The 19,468-nt window shown below is 43.9% G+C and overlaps 1 protein-coding gene across 2 annotated transcripts in view; it reads left to right on the top strand.

Annotated features, from left to right (window-relative positions):
- Positions 1 to 2,392: 2,392 nt before the first annotated feature.
- Positions 2,393 to 19,468, top strand: part of LOC116966973 (serine/threonine-protein phosphatase 6 regulatory subunit 3-like) — a 94,663-nt gene continuing 77,587 nt past the window's right edge. For both annotated transcript variants that reach the window (XM_033013382.1, XM_033013380.1), the window contains exon 1: positions 2,393 to 2,706. The gene's annotated coding sequence lies outside the window, so the exon portion shown is untranslated. The remainder of the gene's footprint in view (positions 2,707 to 19,468) is intronic.

Raw genomic sequence — 19,468 nt, 5'->3', positions numbered from 1 at the left:
CGAGCAATCAATCTCTGCCTTAAAAAAACCCCCAATGACTTGGCCTCCACAGCCGTCTGTAACTATGAGTTCCACAGATTTACCACCCACTGACTAAAGAAATTCCTCGTCTCCATTCCAAAGGTACGTCCTTCTACTCTGAGGCTGTGCTCTCTGGTCCCAGATGTTCCCACTGCTGGAAACATCCTCTCCATGCCCACTCTCTCCAGGCCTTTCATTATCTGGCAGGTATCGATGAGATTCACCGTTTCATCCTTCTAAGTTCTAGCGAGTACAGTGCCAGAGCTTTCAAATGCACCTTGTACGTTAACCATATATTCTCTGGAATCATTCTCGTGGAGCCACTAAAGCCTTATCACCTTGACAGAACATGGTTATGGACATGAGCTGTGACCTGCAGGGCTATGGACCTAGGGGTGGAAGGTGGCGCCAGCCATGGCACCTCAGCCTCAACTGCCACAGGCACAATGGGCTGAATGGACTTCCTCTGTTACAGAAATCTCTCGTAAACCTTTGCGTGAATTGATTTGAAAATGAAGGGAACAAGGAAAAGCTCTGTATCTGGTTAGAAACAGGAGTATCACAAATAGTGAAAGACTTGGATAGAGTGGATGTGGAGGATGTTTCCACTAGAGGGAGAGTCCAGGATCAGAGGTCATAGCCTCAGAATTAAAGGACGTTCCTTTAGGAAGGAGATGAGGAGGTATGGACATTGTGGGCCGCAGGGGCCTGCTCCTCTGCAGTGCTGTTCTATGTTCCAAGATAATCTCCCTCCTGTAAACTAAATTAAACTAAATTCTTTGACGATTTTAGGGTAGTTCTGAAAAGTTGACATTTGTGGTTTCATGTGTCACCTGTGGCTTATTCAGTGGCACGCATATCTCCGAAGATCTAAAGATGTTCACACAAAGGTTAAGAGGCAGCACTCCACTGCTCGACGATTGATCTTTCACACGAGATATTAAACCAAACCCTCGTCTGCCCACTGAGATGCATTGAAAGATTTTTTTAAAAGACAGTGTCACAGACTCACACAGCATGGAAACGGGGGAATAGACAGGGTGAATATACAGTCCTTAGTTCAAATATATAAAATATTATCCTGAAATGCCAGATATATAAAGTATTAGCTTGAAATGCCATATTTATAGCACCTTAATTTCTATCTTTATATAGTAAATTAATGTATTAAATATTATCTAGAAATGCCACATATCTATATATTTATAGCACCTTAATGTGCATCTTTATATAGCTTTATAGTTCGAGACCAAAATGGCTCGGCCCGCCACAGTAATCTATTAAATATTATCTAGAAATGCCAAATATATAAAATATCTTGAAATGCCATATTTATATATTTATATCACCTTAATGTACTTTATAGTCAATTAATGTAATGTAGTGAAAATATATAAAATATTTTCCAGAATTGCCAAATATATAACATTATCTTGAAATGCCAAATATATGAAATATCTTGAAATGCCATATTTATAGCACATTAATGTGCATATTAAATAGTAAATGAATGTAATGTATATAACATGATCTAGGAATCTCTCCCTATATATATGTATATATCATCTATATATGTGTGTATATTTAATCTATATATGAATAGCACCTTAATGTACTTTATATAGTACATTACAGTAAATAGTGCAAATATATAAAATTTGATGTGTTGTGTATATGGTCTATACTGTGTGTATATGATATATACTGTGTGTGTGTGTATATATGATCTATACTGTGTGTATATGATATATACTGTGTATATATGATCTATACTGTGTGTGTATATGATCTATACCGTGTGTATATGATCTATACTGCGTGTATATAAGTGTATATGATCTATAGTGTGTATATGATCTATATTGTGTATATGATCTATACTGTGTGTGTATATATGATCTATACCGCGTGTATATGATCCATACTGTGTGTGTATATATGATCTATACTGTGTGTGTGTATGTATGATCTATACTGTGTGCGTATATGATCTATACTGTGTGTATATGATATACACTGCGTGTGTGTATACAAGTGTATATGATCTACACTGTGTACATGATCTATACTGTGTGTATATATATATATATATGATCTATACTGTGTGTGTATGCTGCATCTTAATCCAGGAAGCGGAAGCGGAAGTCAGGCTGGGCTGCGGAGGCGGCAGCAGCAGGATGGCCGCTGTCCGCCGATGGCGCGGGGCGGTGTGGGATACTGGAGGACCGGGGCGGGAGGACCGCGGCGGGGCGGACATGTTGTGCGGGCGGGCGGGATCGGGAGCGAGTGAAGTGAAGTGAGGAGCGGCGGCGGCGGGTCTTGTCCTCAGCGGCCTCTTCACGTTCCCCTCCTTTGTTTGTTTGCCTCCCTCCCTCCTCTCCCCTCCACCACCACCACCTCGAGGCCCAGCGGGGAGAGAGACTCGGAGAGAGAGAGAGGCCGAGGCCGCGGACTGTCCTGGAGCAGCGGCCCGGGACCCAGGGCTTGTGGAGGCCGCGGCCCAACAGACCAGACCCCCGAGGCCGGGCCGGACCAGACCACACCACACCGGACCGGCGCCCAATGCAGCTTCTCGGCGGCCGGTTAACTTTGCATTTCACCAGCTCTCCACTGGGCGAGAAGCAGCTTCATTCCCGGCCGGCGGTGGGGACTCTTCCCCCCCCACCCCGCTCACGGTGACTCCCGGTGAGTTCAACCCCCTCCCATCCCCCTCCCCCCCCGGCTCTCTCTGTCTCTACCCCCCTCCCCGGAACAAAGTGTGAGTCTCCTCCCCAGCAATCTCCGAGTCTCTAGGGATCAGGAAACGAGAGGATGTAGATTTAGTGTGAGGAGGGGAGAGAAGGTTTAAAGGTGGGAGAGAAGGTTTAAGGGGTTCAGGAACTACGAGGACAACAGGTTTATGTTGAGAGGAGAAAGGTTAAAGGACATCATTAGACTGGTGACCATGGAGGTTTTAGGTGACGGGGGTTGTGGTGGGGAGAAAAAGGGTTAAGTTGAGATGAGAAAGATTTAAGGGATCAGGAACTAGAGGCCACGGGTTAATGGTGAGAGGATGGGAGATGTAAGGGTTCAGGGACTAGAAGCCTGTAGGTTAAAGTTATGAGAGAAGAAAGGCGTTAGGTGAATCAGGAACTAGAGGCCATAGGTTAAGGTGAGATTTGGAAAGACAGCGGATCAGAACTAGAGGCCCGATAGGTTTAAGGTGATATGTGGGGAAGACAGCATCCGTAAACTATAGGCCTAGTTAGTTGAGAGGGAAAGACAGTGTATCAGGAACTAGAGGCCATAGGTTTAAAATGAATGAGGAAAGGTTTACGGTGAGAGGGGAAATGTTTAAGGGATCGTGAACTAGAGTCCATAGGTTTAAAGTGAAAGGGGAAAGGTTTAACTAGGGATCAGGAACTAGAACCATGGGCTTTGCGTGAGAGGGGAAAGACTTAAGGCACCAGAAATTAGAGTCTGTAATTTTAAGTTAAGAGCAGAGAGGTTTAAAGGATCAGAAACTAGAGGTAATTGGTTTAATGTGAGGGGGGGAAGATTTAATAGGAACCCAAAGGGCAACTTTTTCCACACACATATGATTATGTATGACAAAGCATATATGTACATATTTATTTATGTGGGTTTGAGGAACAAGCTGCCAGAGGAAGTAGTTGAAGCACATTCAGTAACAACATTTGCAAGACACTCGGACAAGTTTGGAGGGATGTAGATCAAATGCAAGGAAATTGGACTAGCGTAGATGGTTGGCATAGGTGAGTTGGGCCGAAGGGCCTGATTCTGTCCTCTATGACTCAGCTCTGCCGTCTTGACTAAATACAGATGGCAGATCTGGTCTATAGTTGTGATAGTAATATAAGTATGATATAAAAGTAATTTATTGCAGTGTTTATTTATGCCTTGATTCAGTTTACAATGGAAACAGGCCCTTCAGCCCACTGAGTCCACACTGACTATCGATCACCCGTTCACATTAGTTCTATGTCATCATACTTTCTCATCCATTCCCTACACACTAGGGGCAATTTGACAGAGGCCAATTAACCAACAAATCTGATTGTCTTTGGGATGTGGGAGGAAACCGGAGCACCCGGAGGATACCCAAGCTCCACACAATCGGGACCCGAGGTCCGAATCAAACCCGGGTCTCTGGCGCTGTGAGGCAGTAGGTTTACTTGAATGGAAAAGCTGCTGCCTCATAATAAGATACTATAAATATATAGATACACAGACATTAGTGTGAATGAAACTGTAGAAATGTAAATGAAATTGCTAGACTGAATCAAATATTGCTAGGTTTCGCACAAGATCAAGTTGGGCACAGAAATGGGACCTTTGGACTACTGATCCACGCCCCATCTCAGTCTCATAGGTTTAAAGTGAAAGAGGAAAGGTTTACGGTGAGGCGAAAGGTGTAAGGGATCGGGAACTAGAGGCCACAGGTTTAAAGTGAAAGAGGAAAAGTTTAAGGGATCAGGAACTAGAACCATGGGTTTCTAGTCCCATTTGCTCACTTTGGGAAGCTGTCAGGATTGGAAAAGTTGCTGTAAAAATGCTCGTACTTTAGAAGTAACTTGAAGGAAGTTGTAACACTGCCCTACACAAACGTTGGTGTCTGCTGTTGGTTTGATCTCAAGGCTATTCTGCTGGTGAGAAGGAAGAGGACAAGGTTTGAATTTGCGTGGCATCTTTCGCCTCTCCGTAAGGGAAACCCAAATTGTGTTCCAGCAAATGAAGTGTTGAAATGCAGCCACTTTGAGACGGGAGATGAAACAGTCAGCTGTGTACAGCAAGCTGCCTCTGATACCATGTGAGAATGACTGAAATAAAACAGCATCTCCGCCAGCATCTGTGGAGGGAAAAGCGGTCCATGATTCAGGTCAATGCTCTCAATGGGAGGTCGTCAACCTGAATCTGTAACTCCTTTCCTCTTGCTGTCCTTTCTTCAAATTTCCAACATTTTTTTGATTTATGTCAGATTTTCAACATCTATAAACTTTTACTTTTATAATAATTGGATTATCTGTTGTGATGATTGGGTGATTAAACTATTGCCGAGTGATTGTGGAAAGTGCAGATAGGCACAAAAAGCTGGAGTAACTCAGCGGGTCAGACAGCAACTCTGGAGAGAAGGAATGGGTAACGCTTCGGGCCGAGACCCTTCTTCAGACTGTCGCGGCTCAAGGAGAACAATCAGTTGAGGTTCTGGGTCTAATGCGCGTTTACTCTGTTGGAACGTGGGGTCAGACTCCTCTTTGATGCCAACCATGTCCTACTCGAAGCAATGAGAGATTTGAAAGGTGTAAAACTGGCAAGTCTTTTAAATGTGGACTGTTCCCATGAGCAAGCCGTGCAAGGAATGGGTGTAGAACTGAGACTTTGGACAACATATATAGGTGGGTGTGGGAAAGAACTTTCTTATTCTTTGAGTAGTGATAGTGTGGAACTGGTGCCTATGAAAATGCTAGAAGGCAGAGAGGCGTTGATCTAGTTTTTCTGCCTTCTATTTTCTGGGTGAAGATACTAAAGCTTGAAAGCCCAGGCAGCCAGGCTCAAGAACAACTTCTTCCCCACTGCTTTCAGACTCCTGAACCAATCTCCTCTTTTACACTCTTACCCTTAATTCTACCTCATTCGGTAATTCAGTTTAAGCGGGAGTTTATTTTGCACAACTTCAGATCGCACGACAATCTTTGTTCTGTTTTGAATTTGTCCAAGTCATTGTTGCATAATTATATATACTCTACTGTATGCGCTTTATGTGAACAAAGAATATCATTGCACCCTGGTATATATGATAAACTAATCTTAATCTGAAAACCAAATTGAGTTCTGAGTTCAGAAAAAATAAACTTGCAGGGATAGAGGGACAACACATGGGAATTTCTGCAAATTGTTCTACAGCGGGCTTTGCAACATCATGTGCCAAATGGTCTCAGACCCATTATGATTCTTTGGTAGCCTGACCTCCTTGTTTAGGTAAGATTTAATACTGTTTGTTTAGTTTAGTTTAGTTTTTGTCATGTAGACCAATTTTCAGCGAAAATAATTTTGTTGTGTGCTATCCAGTCAGTGGAAGACTATACATGATTATAATCAAGCTATCTTCAGTGTACAGATGCAGGATAAATGGAATAACTTTTAGTGCAAGCTAAAGTCAGATTAGAGATAGTCTGAGATTCTCCAATGAGGTAGATGGGAGGTCAGAATCACAATCTAGTTGGTGATACGATGGTCAGTTGCCTGATGACAGCTGGGAAGAAACTGTCCATGAATCTGGAATGTGTGCGTTTTTACACTTCTGTACCTCTTGCCTGATGGAAGAGGGGTGAAAAGGGAGTGACCAGAGTGAGACTGGTTCTTGATTATGGTGCTGGCCTTGCCAAGGCAGCATCATGTAGATGGAGTCAATGGAAGGGAGGTTGTTGTGCGTGATGGTGTGGGCTACATCCAGAACACTCTGCAACTTGTGGTCTTGAATGGAACTGTCCCCGAACCATGCTCTGATGCATCCTCATCAAATGTATTTTTCAGTGCATCTGTAGAAGTTGGGGAGAGTAAACAAGGGCATTGGTGTGCTTTCTTGGCCATTGCTTCGATATGGCTGGTCCAGGATAAGTTGCTTCTAAGAACTCGTAGCTATGTATTGCATCTGTGGAGAGAGAAGCTGATTTAACAATACTGTTCACTTACCTTTGGAAAATTCAGATGAAAACTCACTAACTTGAAAAGTTGACATCTGTATCTCTGTCCACAGATGCTGCCTGGCCTTTCCAACCCTTCCAGAGTTTTCTGTTTTTACTTCTGATTTCCAACATCTGCATTGTCTTGCTTTTTGATTTGGCCACTACTTAAGTGTGTGGACAGACATAAGAAGATAATTGTATGGATGAGCTAGGAGAGATGACTGGAGTCTGTGGTGCTGAGATTAAAAAAAAAAAAACACGTTAGTCTGAAGGTCTGAAATTCGAATTTAATATGCTAGAAATATTCACAGGTCAGCAGCATTTATGGAGTTTCAGGTTTATCTTCAATGATTCTGGTCAAAGATGATGGAGTTTAAACTTTCAATCTATCTCTCTCCACAAATTCCTTTTGATCTGAATGTTGCAGACATTTACTGTTTTATTTCTGTTGAGTTGCACTGAGGGAGAATTTGGTTTATTTATGGGGAAACTAAACATATGAAAAATTAGTACTGCCCTTGAGTCCTTCAAAGCTCTAGTATGTACTACATCAAGTTGCATTTTCGATAACCTGTTGTGTCGCAGTTCATTCCAGACACTTATTTTTACGAGCCCAAAAGATTTTCCTCGTATTCATTCAGTCGCGATAAAAGTATTTCTGTGCGGTTATTTACAAATGCATAGATTTTTAAGGTACACATTTCTTGAGTGCTCGGGCTGTGTTTAATGGAATAGAATCTGTCTTCTTTCAAACGTCAGTGTTACGAGGAAAAGCAGCAAAGCTGAGTGCTATTGCAGGCATATGTTACATGTTCTCTTTTAACATCCAGAATCCAGTGATCTCTACTGGTAAGTTTCCAACTTGTGCAAGAAATAGGTTCAACATTCACAATAATAAAACTCAGTTTGTTTCTTCAGCAAGGCCCTGAATCTAGAGAGAAAGGGACAGGTTTGAGCCCTCAGAGCTTTTATCTAGTGAGGCGCTTGGATCATCAAAAAATTAATTAGACTGAGGTGGACTCAATTAATATGTTACGTCGTGGACTTTCTCTGGCCAGTTGATGGTATAAGACTTGTTTCTTTAGCTGATTGAAAGGTAATAGAGCTTAAGGAACTGGAGGGTAATTGGGTGTATATATAGATAATTCATTATCGGATAAAGGCGAGAAAATGTCTGAAAAGAAGTGGATAAATAACTTGAGAGGGCGAAGAAAAGGTATAATACAAAGTAACGTGAAGGTTTTGAAATGATGGCAGTTTATTTGGATATGAATGAATATGAAGCATTTCAGACTGTGTCCACTTCTCACTTTGTGCTCCACATAAAGAATTTGATGTTAAGAGCAGGTGACATGTAAAGTTAGTTCTGGGCCCTGGGCCAGGAAGACATATTACTTGACCATTGGCAACTGTAGAAACTTGCGGTATAGTATTTCTTAACTTTCATGTGTGTCTTTTTAACGTTGATCCAACGGAGGGAAATATTAGACATTCCAGCACCAGGAGCTGCCCACACAGGGAGTGCTGCACTGTTTGGTGCATCACTTCAGCTCAATTTGAATCCCCATCACATTTTACCATTTGATGTTACACCTTCCGTCCGAGTTTGGGTGCTTAATTAATAAGAGTGTGTGAACAACGTCCAGAGGACATAGGTTTAAGGTGACGGGGAAAAGATTTAATAGGAATCTGATGAGTAACCTTTTCACACAAAGGGTGGTGGGTGTATGGAACAAGCTGCCAGAGGAGGTAGTTGAGGCTGGGACTATCCCAACATTTAAGAAACAGTTAGACAGGTACATGAACAGGACAGGTTTGGAAGGATATGAACCAAACACGGGCAGGTGGGACTAGTGTAGCTGGGACATGTTGGGGCGAAGGGGCTGTTTCCACGCTGTATCACTCTGTCTCTAAAACTGATCATTCACTCTTTTGCAATTGATGGGATGTTACCGCTGACTTTATCTTGTGTGAAACTTGATTGTCTAGATATTTTATTGACATTGCTACAGTTTTAGTAATTGTAAAGAATATGTTGAAGACCCGTGACATATTTGCCTGGTTTTGCTGGAAAGATTCAAATCTGTATTAGTCAGCAAGGGTTAGTAGATGGTAAAATGTAGAAACAAAGAACTGCAGATGCAAATTAATACACAAAAGGACACACAGTGCTGGAGTAGACAAAAAATGCTGGAGGAACTCAGCGGGTGAGGCAGCTTCTAAGGAGAGAAGGAATAGGTGACTTTTTGGGTCTCGACCCGAAACATCGCCTATTCCTTCTGTCCATAGATGCTGCCTCACCCGCTGAGTTTGTCCAGCATTTTTTGTCTACCTTTAATTTTTTCAGCATCTGCAGTTCTTTCTTAAACACAGTGCTGGAGTAAATCAGCAGCATCTCTGGAGTACTCGGCTGGTCAGGCCAGAGATGCTGCCTGACCTGCTGAGTTACTCCAGCACCGTGTGCCACTGGGCGGGAAAGTGTGTTGCTTGATTCAACTGTGATGGGAATCGTGCATAAATATATTTAAGATGTTCTGTATTTTTTTTTAAATAGGAGAATATGAAATAAAAAACACTTTTTGGGTCTGCTGGGTTTTTATTAGATGCTGGGAAGGAAATGCAGTTATTAATGATTGGCCAGGTTGTTGTAAATCAAGCATTTAATTGGTAAGTGATTATGAGAAAAAAATATGGTTTTATTAAAAGAACGGTTCGGCCTAAATGATTATTTAAAGTTCAAATTGCTATCTTTAGATTGAAATAGAACCAGGGGCCACAGTTTAAGAATAAGGAGTAAGCCATTTAGAACGGAGACGAGGAAACACTTTTTCTCACAGAGAGTGGTGAGTCTGTGGAATTCTCTGCCTCAGAGGGCGGTGGAGGCAGGTTCTCTGGATGCTTTCAAGAGAGAGCTAGATAGGGCTCTTAAAAATAGCGGTCAGGGGATAAGGGGAGAAGGCAGGAATGGGGTACTGATTGGGGATGATCAGCCATGATCACATTGAATGGCAGTGCTGGCTCGAATGGCCTACTCCTGCACCTATTGTCTATTGTCTGTTGAAATATAAAAATACCTGTCTTAATATGTGCTTCTAAGTCCATGAGTCTTGACTATTCCAGGGACTTGCATTGGATCACCAATAATTAGATTCCAACACCAATTTTAATAGCCTCTGCAAATCGTGTGTATTAGCACAAAGCAGCTTTTGAGAAAAATGTTCTTCCTGCTGTATTACATGGGTCCGATTTACTAAGAAAAGATTTTAACGAAATAAAGTTCTATTTTATGTGGCAGAATTTCATTATGTGGTGGTTAGCCGTGTCTTTATGGTCTAATGGTGTGTTTGGAAATCTTGTGCTTGCTTGATTGTCCAGGTAACAGGTAAAGAGTATCCAGATCTTCTGACAAAGACAATATTCAGGAAGCTGAACTTGAGTCTGATCAGCTCATGGCAAGAGAAACTCTTGCTGACTATCTGTGTACAAAATGCAGATCTAGGTATCCAAAGGGCTTATTTGAGTTTGATTGCGATGCTGTGTAACTGTATACTATGCTGTCCCATCTGAACAGATAAATATGAAATGAATGGCCAATTGAACAATTGTAAGGGGCGGTACGGTGGTGCAGCGGTAGAGTTGCTGCCTTGCAGCGCCACAGACCCAAGCTCAATCCTGAGTACAGGTGCTGTCTGTATGGAGTTTGTACATCCTCCCCGTGACCTGCGTGGGTTTTCTCTTGAGTTCTTTGGTTTCCTCCCACACTCCAAAGACGTACAGGTTTGTAGGTTAATTGGCTTTGGTTTGTATACTTGGTATAAGTGTAAATTGTCCCATGTGTGTGTGTGTGTGTGTAGGCTTGTGTTAATGTGCAGTGCTTGTGTTAATCGTTAGTCAGTGCAGACTCGGCGGGCTGAAGGGCCTGTTTCCGTGCTGTATCAATAAACTAAACTAAGCTTACTTCTGAAGAATGGTCTCGAGCCGAAATGTCACCCATTCCTTCTCTCCAGAGATGCTGCCTGTCCTGCTGAGTTACTCCAGCATTTTGTGTCTATCTAATCTCACATGGAACCTCAACCCACCATGTTTCTGCATCCTCTTTGTTGTGGGAAGCTGGATATATTGCATGTTATCACCTCTCATTTATTGCATAGTAGCTTCCTTGAACTAAGATGTATTGCTGCAGTTTGATTAATTTGCAGTGTTCCAATTTTAGCTACACAGGTTATGAACGTGTACAGACGTCCATAAGTCGATTGTCCATATTGGAAAATACATTAAAAAATCTCTATGCTAACAAGATCTCCACAGTATTGTAATAAATAGCATGAAAAGTACACACAGATAAGAATGAATGAATATTTACTAAAAGTGGAGAGAGGAAGATAGTTCTACAATTTGTAGGATCAAATGTGTATGTCTGTTGGATATTTGAATTTAATAATACTGTGTATCCTTTTTATATTTAGAGGTGTCAGGAGTTAGCATAATATTCTGAACTGTAAGGTATATATATTACAAATATTGCCTTTCTCCCTCTGCACCTCAGGCAAGTGCCTCGTACAATTATATAACCTACTATGATTGTTACATGACAGCATCTTTTCGGAAAAGGTTAACCCTTCTAAGCTCATTTGAAATGATGTCACCTCCACCTGATGTATCTAGGTTACCTTTAATTCCTCTTCTGAATGTCTACCGGATCTGTTTACATATCTCAGTAATACAAAGAAAAATGCTGGAAATCTGACATAAAAACACAGTAACTGAAATGCTAAGTAGGTCAACATCTGTGGGTGGAGAAACATGGAGAACATGTCAAGTTTACATGTCTTTGAGATTTCTTATACGTTTGTGTGTGTGTTTGTTCATGTATTGCATATTATTTTGCCCCGCCCTCCCGAGTTCTGATATTAGGATCTCATCTATACTTTTTCTTTAATTTTTGCACTTGCTTGTGTAGAAGTGATTTATACTTGCTGTGCCTCATGACAGTCTAGCCAAGATTAGGAACTCAGCACACCTTGGGATTTTCAAGGTGTCTGTATTTGGCACTTCTGGAAGAAAATATATTCCATTTTAGTCATTACTGGAAATAAGTTTGCTCAAGAAAAAAAATTGGCAGTTCTTTAGGTGATGGATGTGTCTAAAACTGTGTTCCCGTAGTGATGATAGACATATAATGCTGGAGTAGCTCGGCAGGACAGGCAGCATCTCTAGAGAGAAGGATTGGGTGACGTTTCGGGTTGAAACCCCTCTACTCAACCTGAAATGTCACCCATTCCTTCTCTCCAGAAATGCTGCCTGTTCTGCCGAGCTACTCCAGCATTATATGTCTATCATCACTACGGGAATGTTACTGAGTTACTCCAACATTTTGTGTCTATCTTCGGTTTAAACCAGCATCTGCACTTCACATTCCCTTAGTGATGGTTAATCAAGTTGATTTTAATCATTTTGATTTTCTTTTGAGTTAAAATTATCCCTTATTGTTTGGGTAGCTTAACGAGCCTCGGTGTCGAGAAAAACAAAATCTGAATGTCATTAACCTGGAAAGGGAGTAGAAAAGATTCACCAGGACTCGAGGGCTTGATTTATAATGGGATTTTTTTTTTGCTCTGGAGCATAGGCTGAAGGGTGACCTTGTAGAGGTATAGAAAATCATGAGAGGCCTAGATAAGGTGAATAGACAGTCTTTTTCCCAGGGTGGGAAACCAGAACTAAAGGGCATGGGTTTAAGATGAGAGGGGAAAGATTTAAAAGAGTTCAGAAGAGCAAGTTCTTCACAGGGTGGTGGGTATATGGAATGCGTCGTAGAGATGGGTGCAAATGTGATTTAGACAGTTTATGGATAGGAAAGTTTGAGCGGTACGTGGGCAAATGGGACCTGCAGAGAGCGGTGAAGACAGCCCAGTCTGTCACAGATTGACAATAGACAATAGGTACAGGAGTAGGTCATTCGGCCCTTCGAGCCAACACCGCCATTCAATGTGATCATGGCTGAGCATCCCCAATCAGTACCCCGTTCCTGCCTTCTCCCCATATCCCCTGACTCTGCTATTTTTAAGAGCCCTATCTAGCTCTCTCTTGAAAGCATCCAGAGAACCTGCCTCCACCGCCCTCTGAGGCAGAGAATTCCACACTCACAACTCTCTGTGAGAAAAAGTGTTTCCTCGTCTCCGTTCTAAATGGCTTTCTCCTTATTCTTAAACTGTGGCCCCTGGTTCTGGACTCCCCCAACATCGGGAGCATGTTTCCTGCCTCTAGCGTGTCCAAACCCGTGGCCACTTGCTTCTATCTAGTCTGTCTTCACGGTGCATCGTATCAGCAAGGCTGGAGGATGCTGCTTCCCTGTCCATTCTTCCTTCCTTCCTTCCTTCCTTCCACCTTCTGGAGTTTGAAAGCGTGTGTGTCCAGGCTCAAGAATAGCTTCTTCCCCACAGCTCTCAAACACTTTCTCACTCGCTTCTCAGAGGTGCTGCCACATGCTCTACTCTAACTCTACCTCATTCTGCTATTCTATTGTTGTACTTTAGTATTTTTTGCACAGCTTGCATTACAAACTTGCACCTTTCTGCTGTTTTGCACTCGTATTCATTGTGTTAGTACTGTTTATTCTGTCAGATTCTCTAATCTGAATGTAACTTTCTTATGTCTGTGGAACTCTCTGCCACAGAAAGTAGTTGAGGCCAGTTCATTGGCTATATTTAAGAGGGAGTTAGATGTGGCCCTTGTGGCTAAAGGGATCAGGGGGTATGGAGAGAAGGCAGGTACAGGATACTGAGTTGGATGATCAGCCATGATCATATGGAATGGCGGTGCAGGCTCGAAGGGCCGAATGGCCTACTCCTGCACCTATTTTCCATGTTTCTATAAAAGCTGGTTGGCATGGATGAGTTGGGCCGAAGGGCGTGTTTCTGTGCTGTCTGACTCTGTTACTCTCTAGAATGGTTTTTACTACTAATTGTTGTTTAACCAGAATATTTTGGCACTGGCTGGGCGATGTGCTTAACTGCCACTTACTGTCGAGGCCTATGCATAAGGAATGTCTGAATCAAGGAGGTGACTAGGTGACTGCACTTGGGCAGGCTCCAATAATTGCAGGGCAGAGATAGCGCTGAAATAAAATCCCACATCAGCTTCTCGGGATGGCTGATGGAAATCTTTCTCTGTCCCCCCCCCCCTCCCCCCATGTTTTATTTGTGAAATGTTACCAAAAAAACCTTGGTAACCATGTAATCGCACACTTGCAGCATCCACTCTATCTAAAGTAGAATGTTCTTGGCACAGTGCACTCCTCTTCCATGGCACTTTGCCAAACTTGGTAACTATGTAGTGTATGCGGGATGTTGCCTGATCTGTTCAGGTATTTTGGTCTAATTTGCCCAAGCTGGGAGTGCTGCGTGAGTAATTTTGGCATAAAGGCACGAATGACCAGGTTATTAAGTTCTTTCTGCCATGATAAATAACATCATGGTTGAACATTAATGCTGAAACCACTTTTCTGTATTGTCATCATTATTTTAAATCTTTAAATTTTGACCGCCGGCCTGCGGCCTACAACAACTTAAAGCCGCGGTCTCCGGTGAGGAAGAGCCGATCCTGGACTGACTCTGGACTCTGGTCCTGACCACGGGGGGGGAAATGGAGGAGGACTGGCCAAATGTTGTGCCTTCCACCACAGTGATGAATGCTGTGGTGGATGTTTGTGTTACAGTTTTATTGTGGTTGTGTGTTCTTTATTATTGTATCGCTGCAGACAACCCAAATTTCCACCAGCCTGGCTGTGTGGCAATAAATTATATCTAATCTAATATCTAATTAGATACTTGAGCAAAATACAAAGTGCTGGAGTAACCCAGTGGATCAGGCAACTTTGATTGAAAGATGTACCACCCTCAACCCACCAAGTCCATACCGACCTTCGTTCACCTGTTCACACTATTTCTATGTTATTCCACTTTAGCATCCACTCCATATACACTGGGTACAATTTCACAGGGCTGCCACCGTGGCGCAGCGGTAGAGTTGCTGCCTTACAGTGCTTGCAGCATCGGAGACCCGGGTTCGATCCCGACTACGGGTGCTGTTTGTCCAGAGTTTGTACGTTCTCACCGTGACCGCATGGATTTTCTCCGAGATCTTCGTGCCTCCCACACTCCAAAGACGTACAGGTTTATAGGTTAATTGGCTTGGTATAAATGTAAATTGTCCCTAGTGTGTGTAGAATAGTGTTAGTGTGCGGGGATCGCTGGGCGTTGCCGACCCGGTGGGCTGAAGGGCCTGTTTCTGCGCTGTATCTCTAAACTAAACTAAACCTACAAACCAGTATGTCTTTGGGACGTGTAGTAAGGGACTGCAGATGCTAGTTTTGCACCGAAGATAGACACAAATTACTGGAGTAACTCAGTAGGTCGGGCAGCATCTTTGGAGATAAGAAATAGGATTTTTGTTTTTCTCATGAGATGCTGCCGAACATCTTTGGGATGTGGGAACCAGAGCACCCAGAAGAAACCCACACAGTCACAGGGAGAACGTGCAAACTCCACACGGACAGCACACGAGGTTGGGATCGAACCCAGATCTTTGGCAGTGCAAGGCAACAGTTCTACCAGCTGCGCCACTGTCATCCCCTTCTGCCATATGTGGAGAAAGTGGACAGCTGATGTTTCCGGCTGGAGCCCCACTTCAGACTGATAATAGCGGGCGGGGGGGGGGGGGGGGAAATGGGGCAAAAGCAGGAAGTGTTTTTTTTTTAGCTACTTGGATGTTGAGGGGATCAATCAAGTTGCCTTGAATATGCTTGGTGACTGGGCCTCCGTGCCTTTCCTGGGAAGAATATTTCAATGATCGCTACACTCCGAGGAAAGGATTTCCCCTCCATCTAAATAACGGCTGACATCTTGGAATTAGAATTAGATTCCTTTATTGTCATTCAGACCTTTCGGTCTGAACAAAATTATGTTGCCTGCAGTCATACACAGAATCAATAATAACAAAACATACAATAAACACAAATTAAACATCCACCACAGTGAGTTCACCAAGCACATCCTCACTATGATGGAGGCAAAGTCTTAGTCTACGTCTCTTCCGTCCTTGTTCTCCCTCTGCGCTGAGGCGATTGATCCAGGCTGGAGATGCCGCTCTCCAGTCCAGCGGACCTCCGTGGTGATGTCGCCGCCGCCGAAAGCCGGAACGCCGTCTCCGCTCCGAGACGGCCCGCCACAGCATCAGCTCCGGGCAGCCGCCCCAGCTCCAGGTCCCGCAGTCTCCGCTCCAGGCCGCTGCCCCAGCTCCAGGCCGCCGCCCCAGCTCCAGGTCCCGCAGTCTCCGCTCCGGGCAGCCGCCCCAGCTCCAGGCCGCCGCCCCAGCTCCAGGTCCCGCAGTCTCCGCTCCAGGCCGCTGCCCCAGCTCCGGGTCCCGCAGTCTCCGCTCCGGGTCGCTGCCCCAGCTCCGGGCAGCCGCCCCAGCTCCAGGCCGCTGCCCCAGCTCCGGGTCCCGCAGTCTCAGCTCCGAGCCCCGCTGCATCAGCTCCAGGCCGCCGCCGAAAGCCAGAACGCCGCACCAGCAAGTCGGGCCACCGCTGCCTCAGCCCCGAAGACGGCCAGTGTCTCGTTGGTGAGTCCTGGCTGGCTCTGCCTCCGGAGCCTCGGGGTCAGTCGCAGGCTGGAGGCCACCAGCTCCGCCATTAGGCCTCAGCGCAGACGGAGGCAGAGAAGGGGGATACGACACGAAAAAGTCGCATTCCCCCGAAGGAAGAGACAGAGAACATGTTTCACCCCCTCTAACACAACCCAACAAACTAAAACTTAACCAAAACAAGACAAAAAAAACAACAGAAAAAAGTAAAGACAGACGGACTGCAGGCGAGCCGCAGCTGTTAACAGCGCCGCCATTTCCAGATTATTATGCAACTGCAACTTCTGGTTCTAGACACCGCAGGCAGGGGAAACATCATCTTTGCTTTCATTCTGGCTATAATTATGTTGCTTCAATGTGATCATATTCTTCAGAACTGAAGCATATGATGCAAGTCTGCTCAATTTTCCTTCACTGGTCAGTTCTCCCATTCTAGGCAATGACCTTTCTTGCACCCCCCTGTCTCAAGTAGAACCGGGTGGGCACGTTGGTTCAGAGTTATAATTGTGTTAAATTCACGAATTACTTATCAATGAGCCAAGTAGGTCAGAAGAATGATGCAGCATAGAGTTGCAAATGAAATCAGATTAGTTATTGAACTGAACACTGCACAATGCTTAGAAGTGCAGATAGATGGAAAGAATATAGGCCGTGCATATTAAAAAACTAAGCTAATTAGAGGACCTTTACGGGGCGGGTGATGTCTTGCAGCTGCAGTGTGATGGAAGTGAGAATTGATGTAAAGCAATGAAATCCATATGACCATACCTGCAGTAAACATCTGCACATGGTGGGGGGAAAAGGACACAAAGTGCTGGAGTAACTCAGCGGCTCAGGCAGCATCCCTGGAGATCATGGATAGGTGACGCGTTGGTTCGGCACCCTTCTTCAGACTGATCGTGTGGGGGGAAGAGAGCTGGGGCAGGACAAAGCATGGCATGTGTTTTTTTTGATAGGCAGATGGCGGGGGAGGGTGTTGGAGGTGTTGGAGAAGAGGGAAGTGTGGTGGGAGGGAAAGGAGAGGTGGGTTGTTAGAGGTATATTGTGGAACACTAGCTCATACTTGTGTAGCTTGAGTCTCAGATTGGAAACTGAGCTTGGAGTGTGTAGTTGTCTGGATGCTTTGTTACAGACTGGTCAGTCAAGAGGGGCCAGAGCGTGACTATGAGGCCTGTAGGAGGGTTTGGAAATGATATTGGAGCAGCCTCGGCCCTCATACCTGCCCTGCAGGTACACGTCCTTGCAACATGCGTGGATGAGAGTGGAACCTCAGGGAGAATGAACATTGTCATCACACCTTTGTGGTAAATGAAGTCATTCATATTGGGGAGTAACAAGATGGTCAGACCATCTTGTTCTCTACAGCTACACTGATAAAACCCCAGGAACGCAAGGCTTGTCCAGTGCCAGAGTTAAGGGCAGCTTCTTGAGACTGTATCAGAGGGATGAGTGAAAGACATAGTTGTCCATTTGTGAAACAGCAACACAGGTAGAAGAAAGGCGGAGTAAAAGCAGCTATGGTTTAAATAAAAAAACAGAACTGTATTAGATTGAGCATGAGCCGCACCAAACTGGCACAGGGTGAAGAACAGCCAGGGTGTGAAAGTGTGCCTCAAAGATTGGCGTGGGGGAAGAAAAGCTGTAGATTTAGAAACCTGAAATGAAAACACCAAATGCCTGAAGGTAGATCAAAATTCAGGAGAAACTCAGCGGGTGAGGCAGCATCTATGGAGTGAAGGAATCAGTGACGTTTCGGGTCTGAAGAAGAGTCTCGACCCGAAACATCACCTCTTCCTTCACTCCATTGATGCTGCCTCACCCGTTGAGTTTCTCCAGCATTTTTATCTACCTCGGTTTTTCCAGCATCTGCAGTTCCTTCTTAACCAAATGCCAGAAATACTCAGCAGATCCGATGACCAATTATCAACCTTAAAATTTAACTCCATCTCAAATGTTTCCTGAGCCGAATAATTTCAGCATTTTCCATTTATATTTTTGCTGTCCTGGGGACTTCAGTACTGGAAAAGGGCTGTTCCATTGGGGTGGGCTTTGTGTGAATCAGGTTGGTGGGGGGTAGTGTCTTAGCAAAATGAATGATTGTGGCTGTGGATAAAAGTTTCAAATGGGAAGTGGTAAAGGGTTATCTCAATGGGAAATTAGAAAATTAAAAGAAGACTAGGTGAGCGTATAAATTAGCAAAGTGGAAATTGGTAACAAGTATTTTGGCAAAGAGCACCAGGGATAAATAGGAAAGAGGCAAAACATGATTTTTTTTTCAAATGCATGTGGCGTTCTTCTTCTTGCGTTTGGCGTGCACTGCCTAAAGTTGTAGGACAACTTGTTATATTTGATCTTATTTGATTGTGCATGCCGGGTTGATTGCATTCGTCGAAACAGGGCGGACCACGTGAAGGTTTCAATCTCCCACCTCCATGTGGCGTTGATACTGAGGTACAGGTCCTCCCCAGTTATAGCCAGATCCGTCCTGTGAACTATTCGTAACCCGGACAGTTTCCAAGTGGGAAATGCTGCTGCAAATTGAGCTCCCGTGCAGCAGAAGACTTCTGCGGCCCCACAACAGCTAACGAATCGATACCGTCGGCCTGCCAAGCACTCAGACATCTGCGCAGCTGTCCACACGTTGGGGATTCATAAGCTGTTAAAGTCTTGTAGATGAATATAGGTAGAGTTTATGAGGCTGTGAATATAAGTTGCTGCAAAAAGTCAAAATAACTGGATGTTGCGCAATAGAGGCAAGATTGGAAATAGGAGCTCCGATAATAACGAATGGAATAAAGGCAGGAGTGAAAAAGGATCTTAGCTTGGAAATAGAAGTAGTATCAGTTTGAATGGAGCAGCAAGAACTCAAAACTGAGTTTGATACTGGGGTTTAGTTCGATACAATGCCAATGTAAGGCACATCATAAATTTTGAAAATTAGAGGTGAATGAGGTAAGGATAAAACAACATCAGGAGATTTAATTTACTCATAGACCGAGCAAACCAAATTAAATATAATATGAGGAGAATGGGTTTGTCGAATGCATTAGATATGTTTTTTCTAGATCGGTAAACTCATCCAGAGAACAAACATTTTTCTTTTGAATGGGTTCTTTGTTAAG

The sequence above is a fragment of the Amblyraja radiata genome, chromosome 38 (assembly GCF_010909765.2).
Source record: "Amblyraja radiata isolate CabotCenter1 chromosome 38, sAmbRad1.1.pri, whole genome shotgun sequence".
Classification (NCBI taxonomy): domain Eukaryota; kingdom Metazoa; phylum Chordata; class Chondrichthyes; order Rajiformes; family Rajidae; genus Amblyraja; species Amblyraja radiata.
The sequence above is the reverse complement of the archived record's forward strand: the minus strand, read 5'-3'. Positions and strand labels throughout refer to the sequence as shown.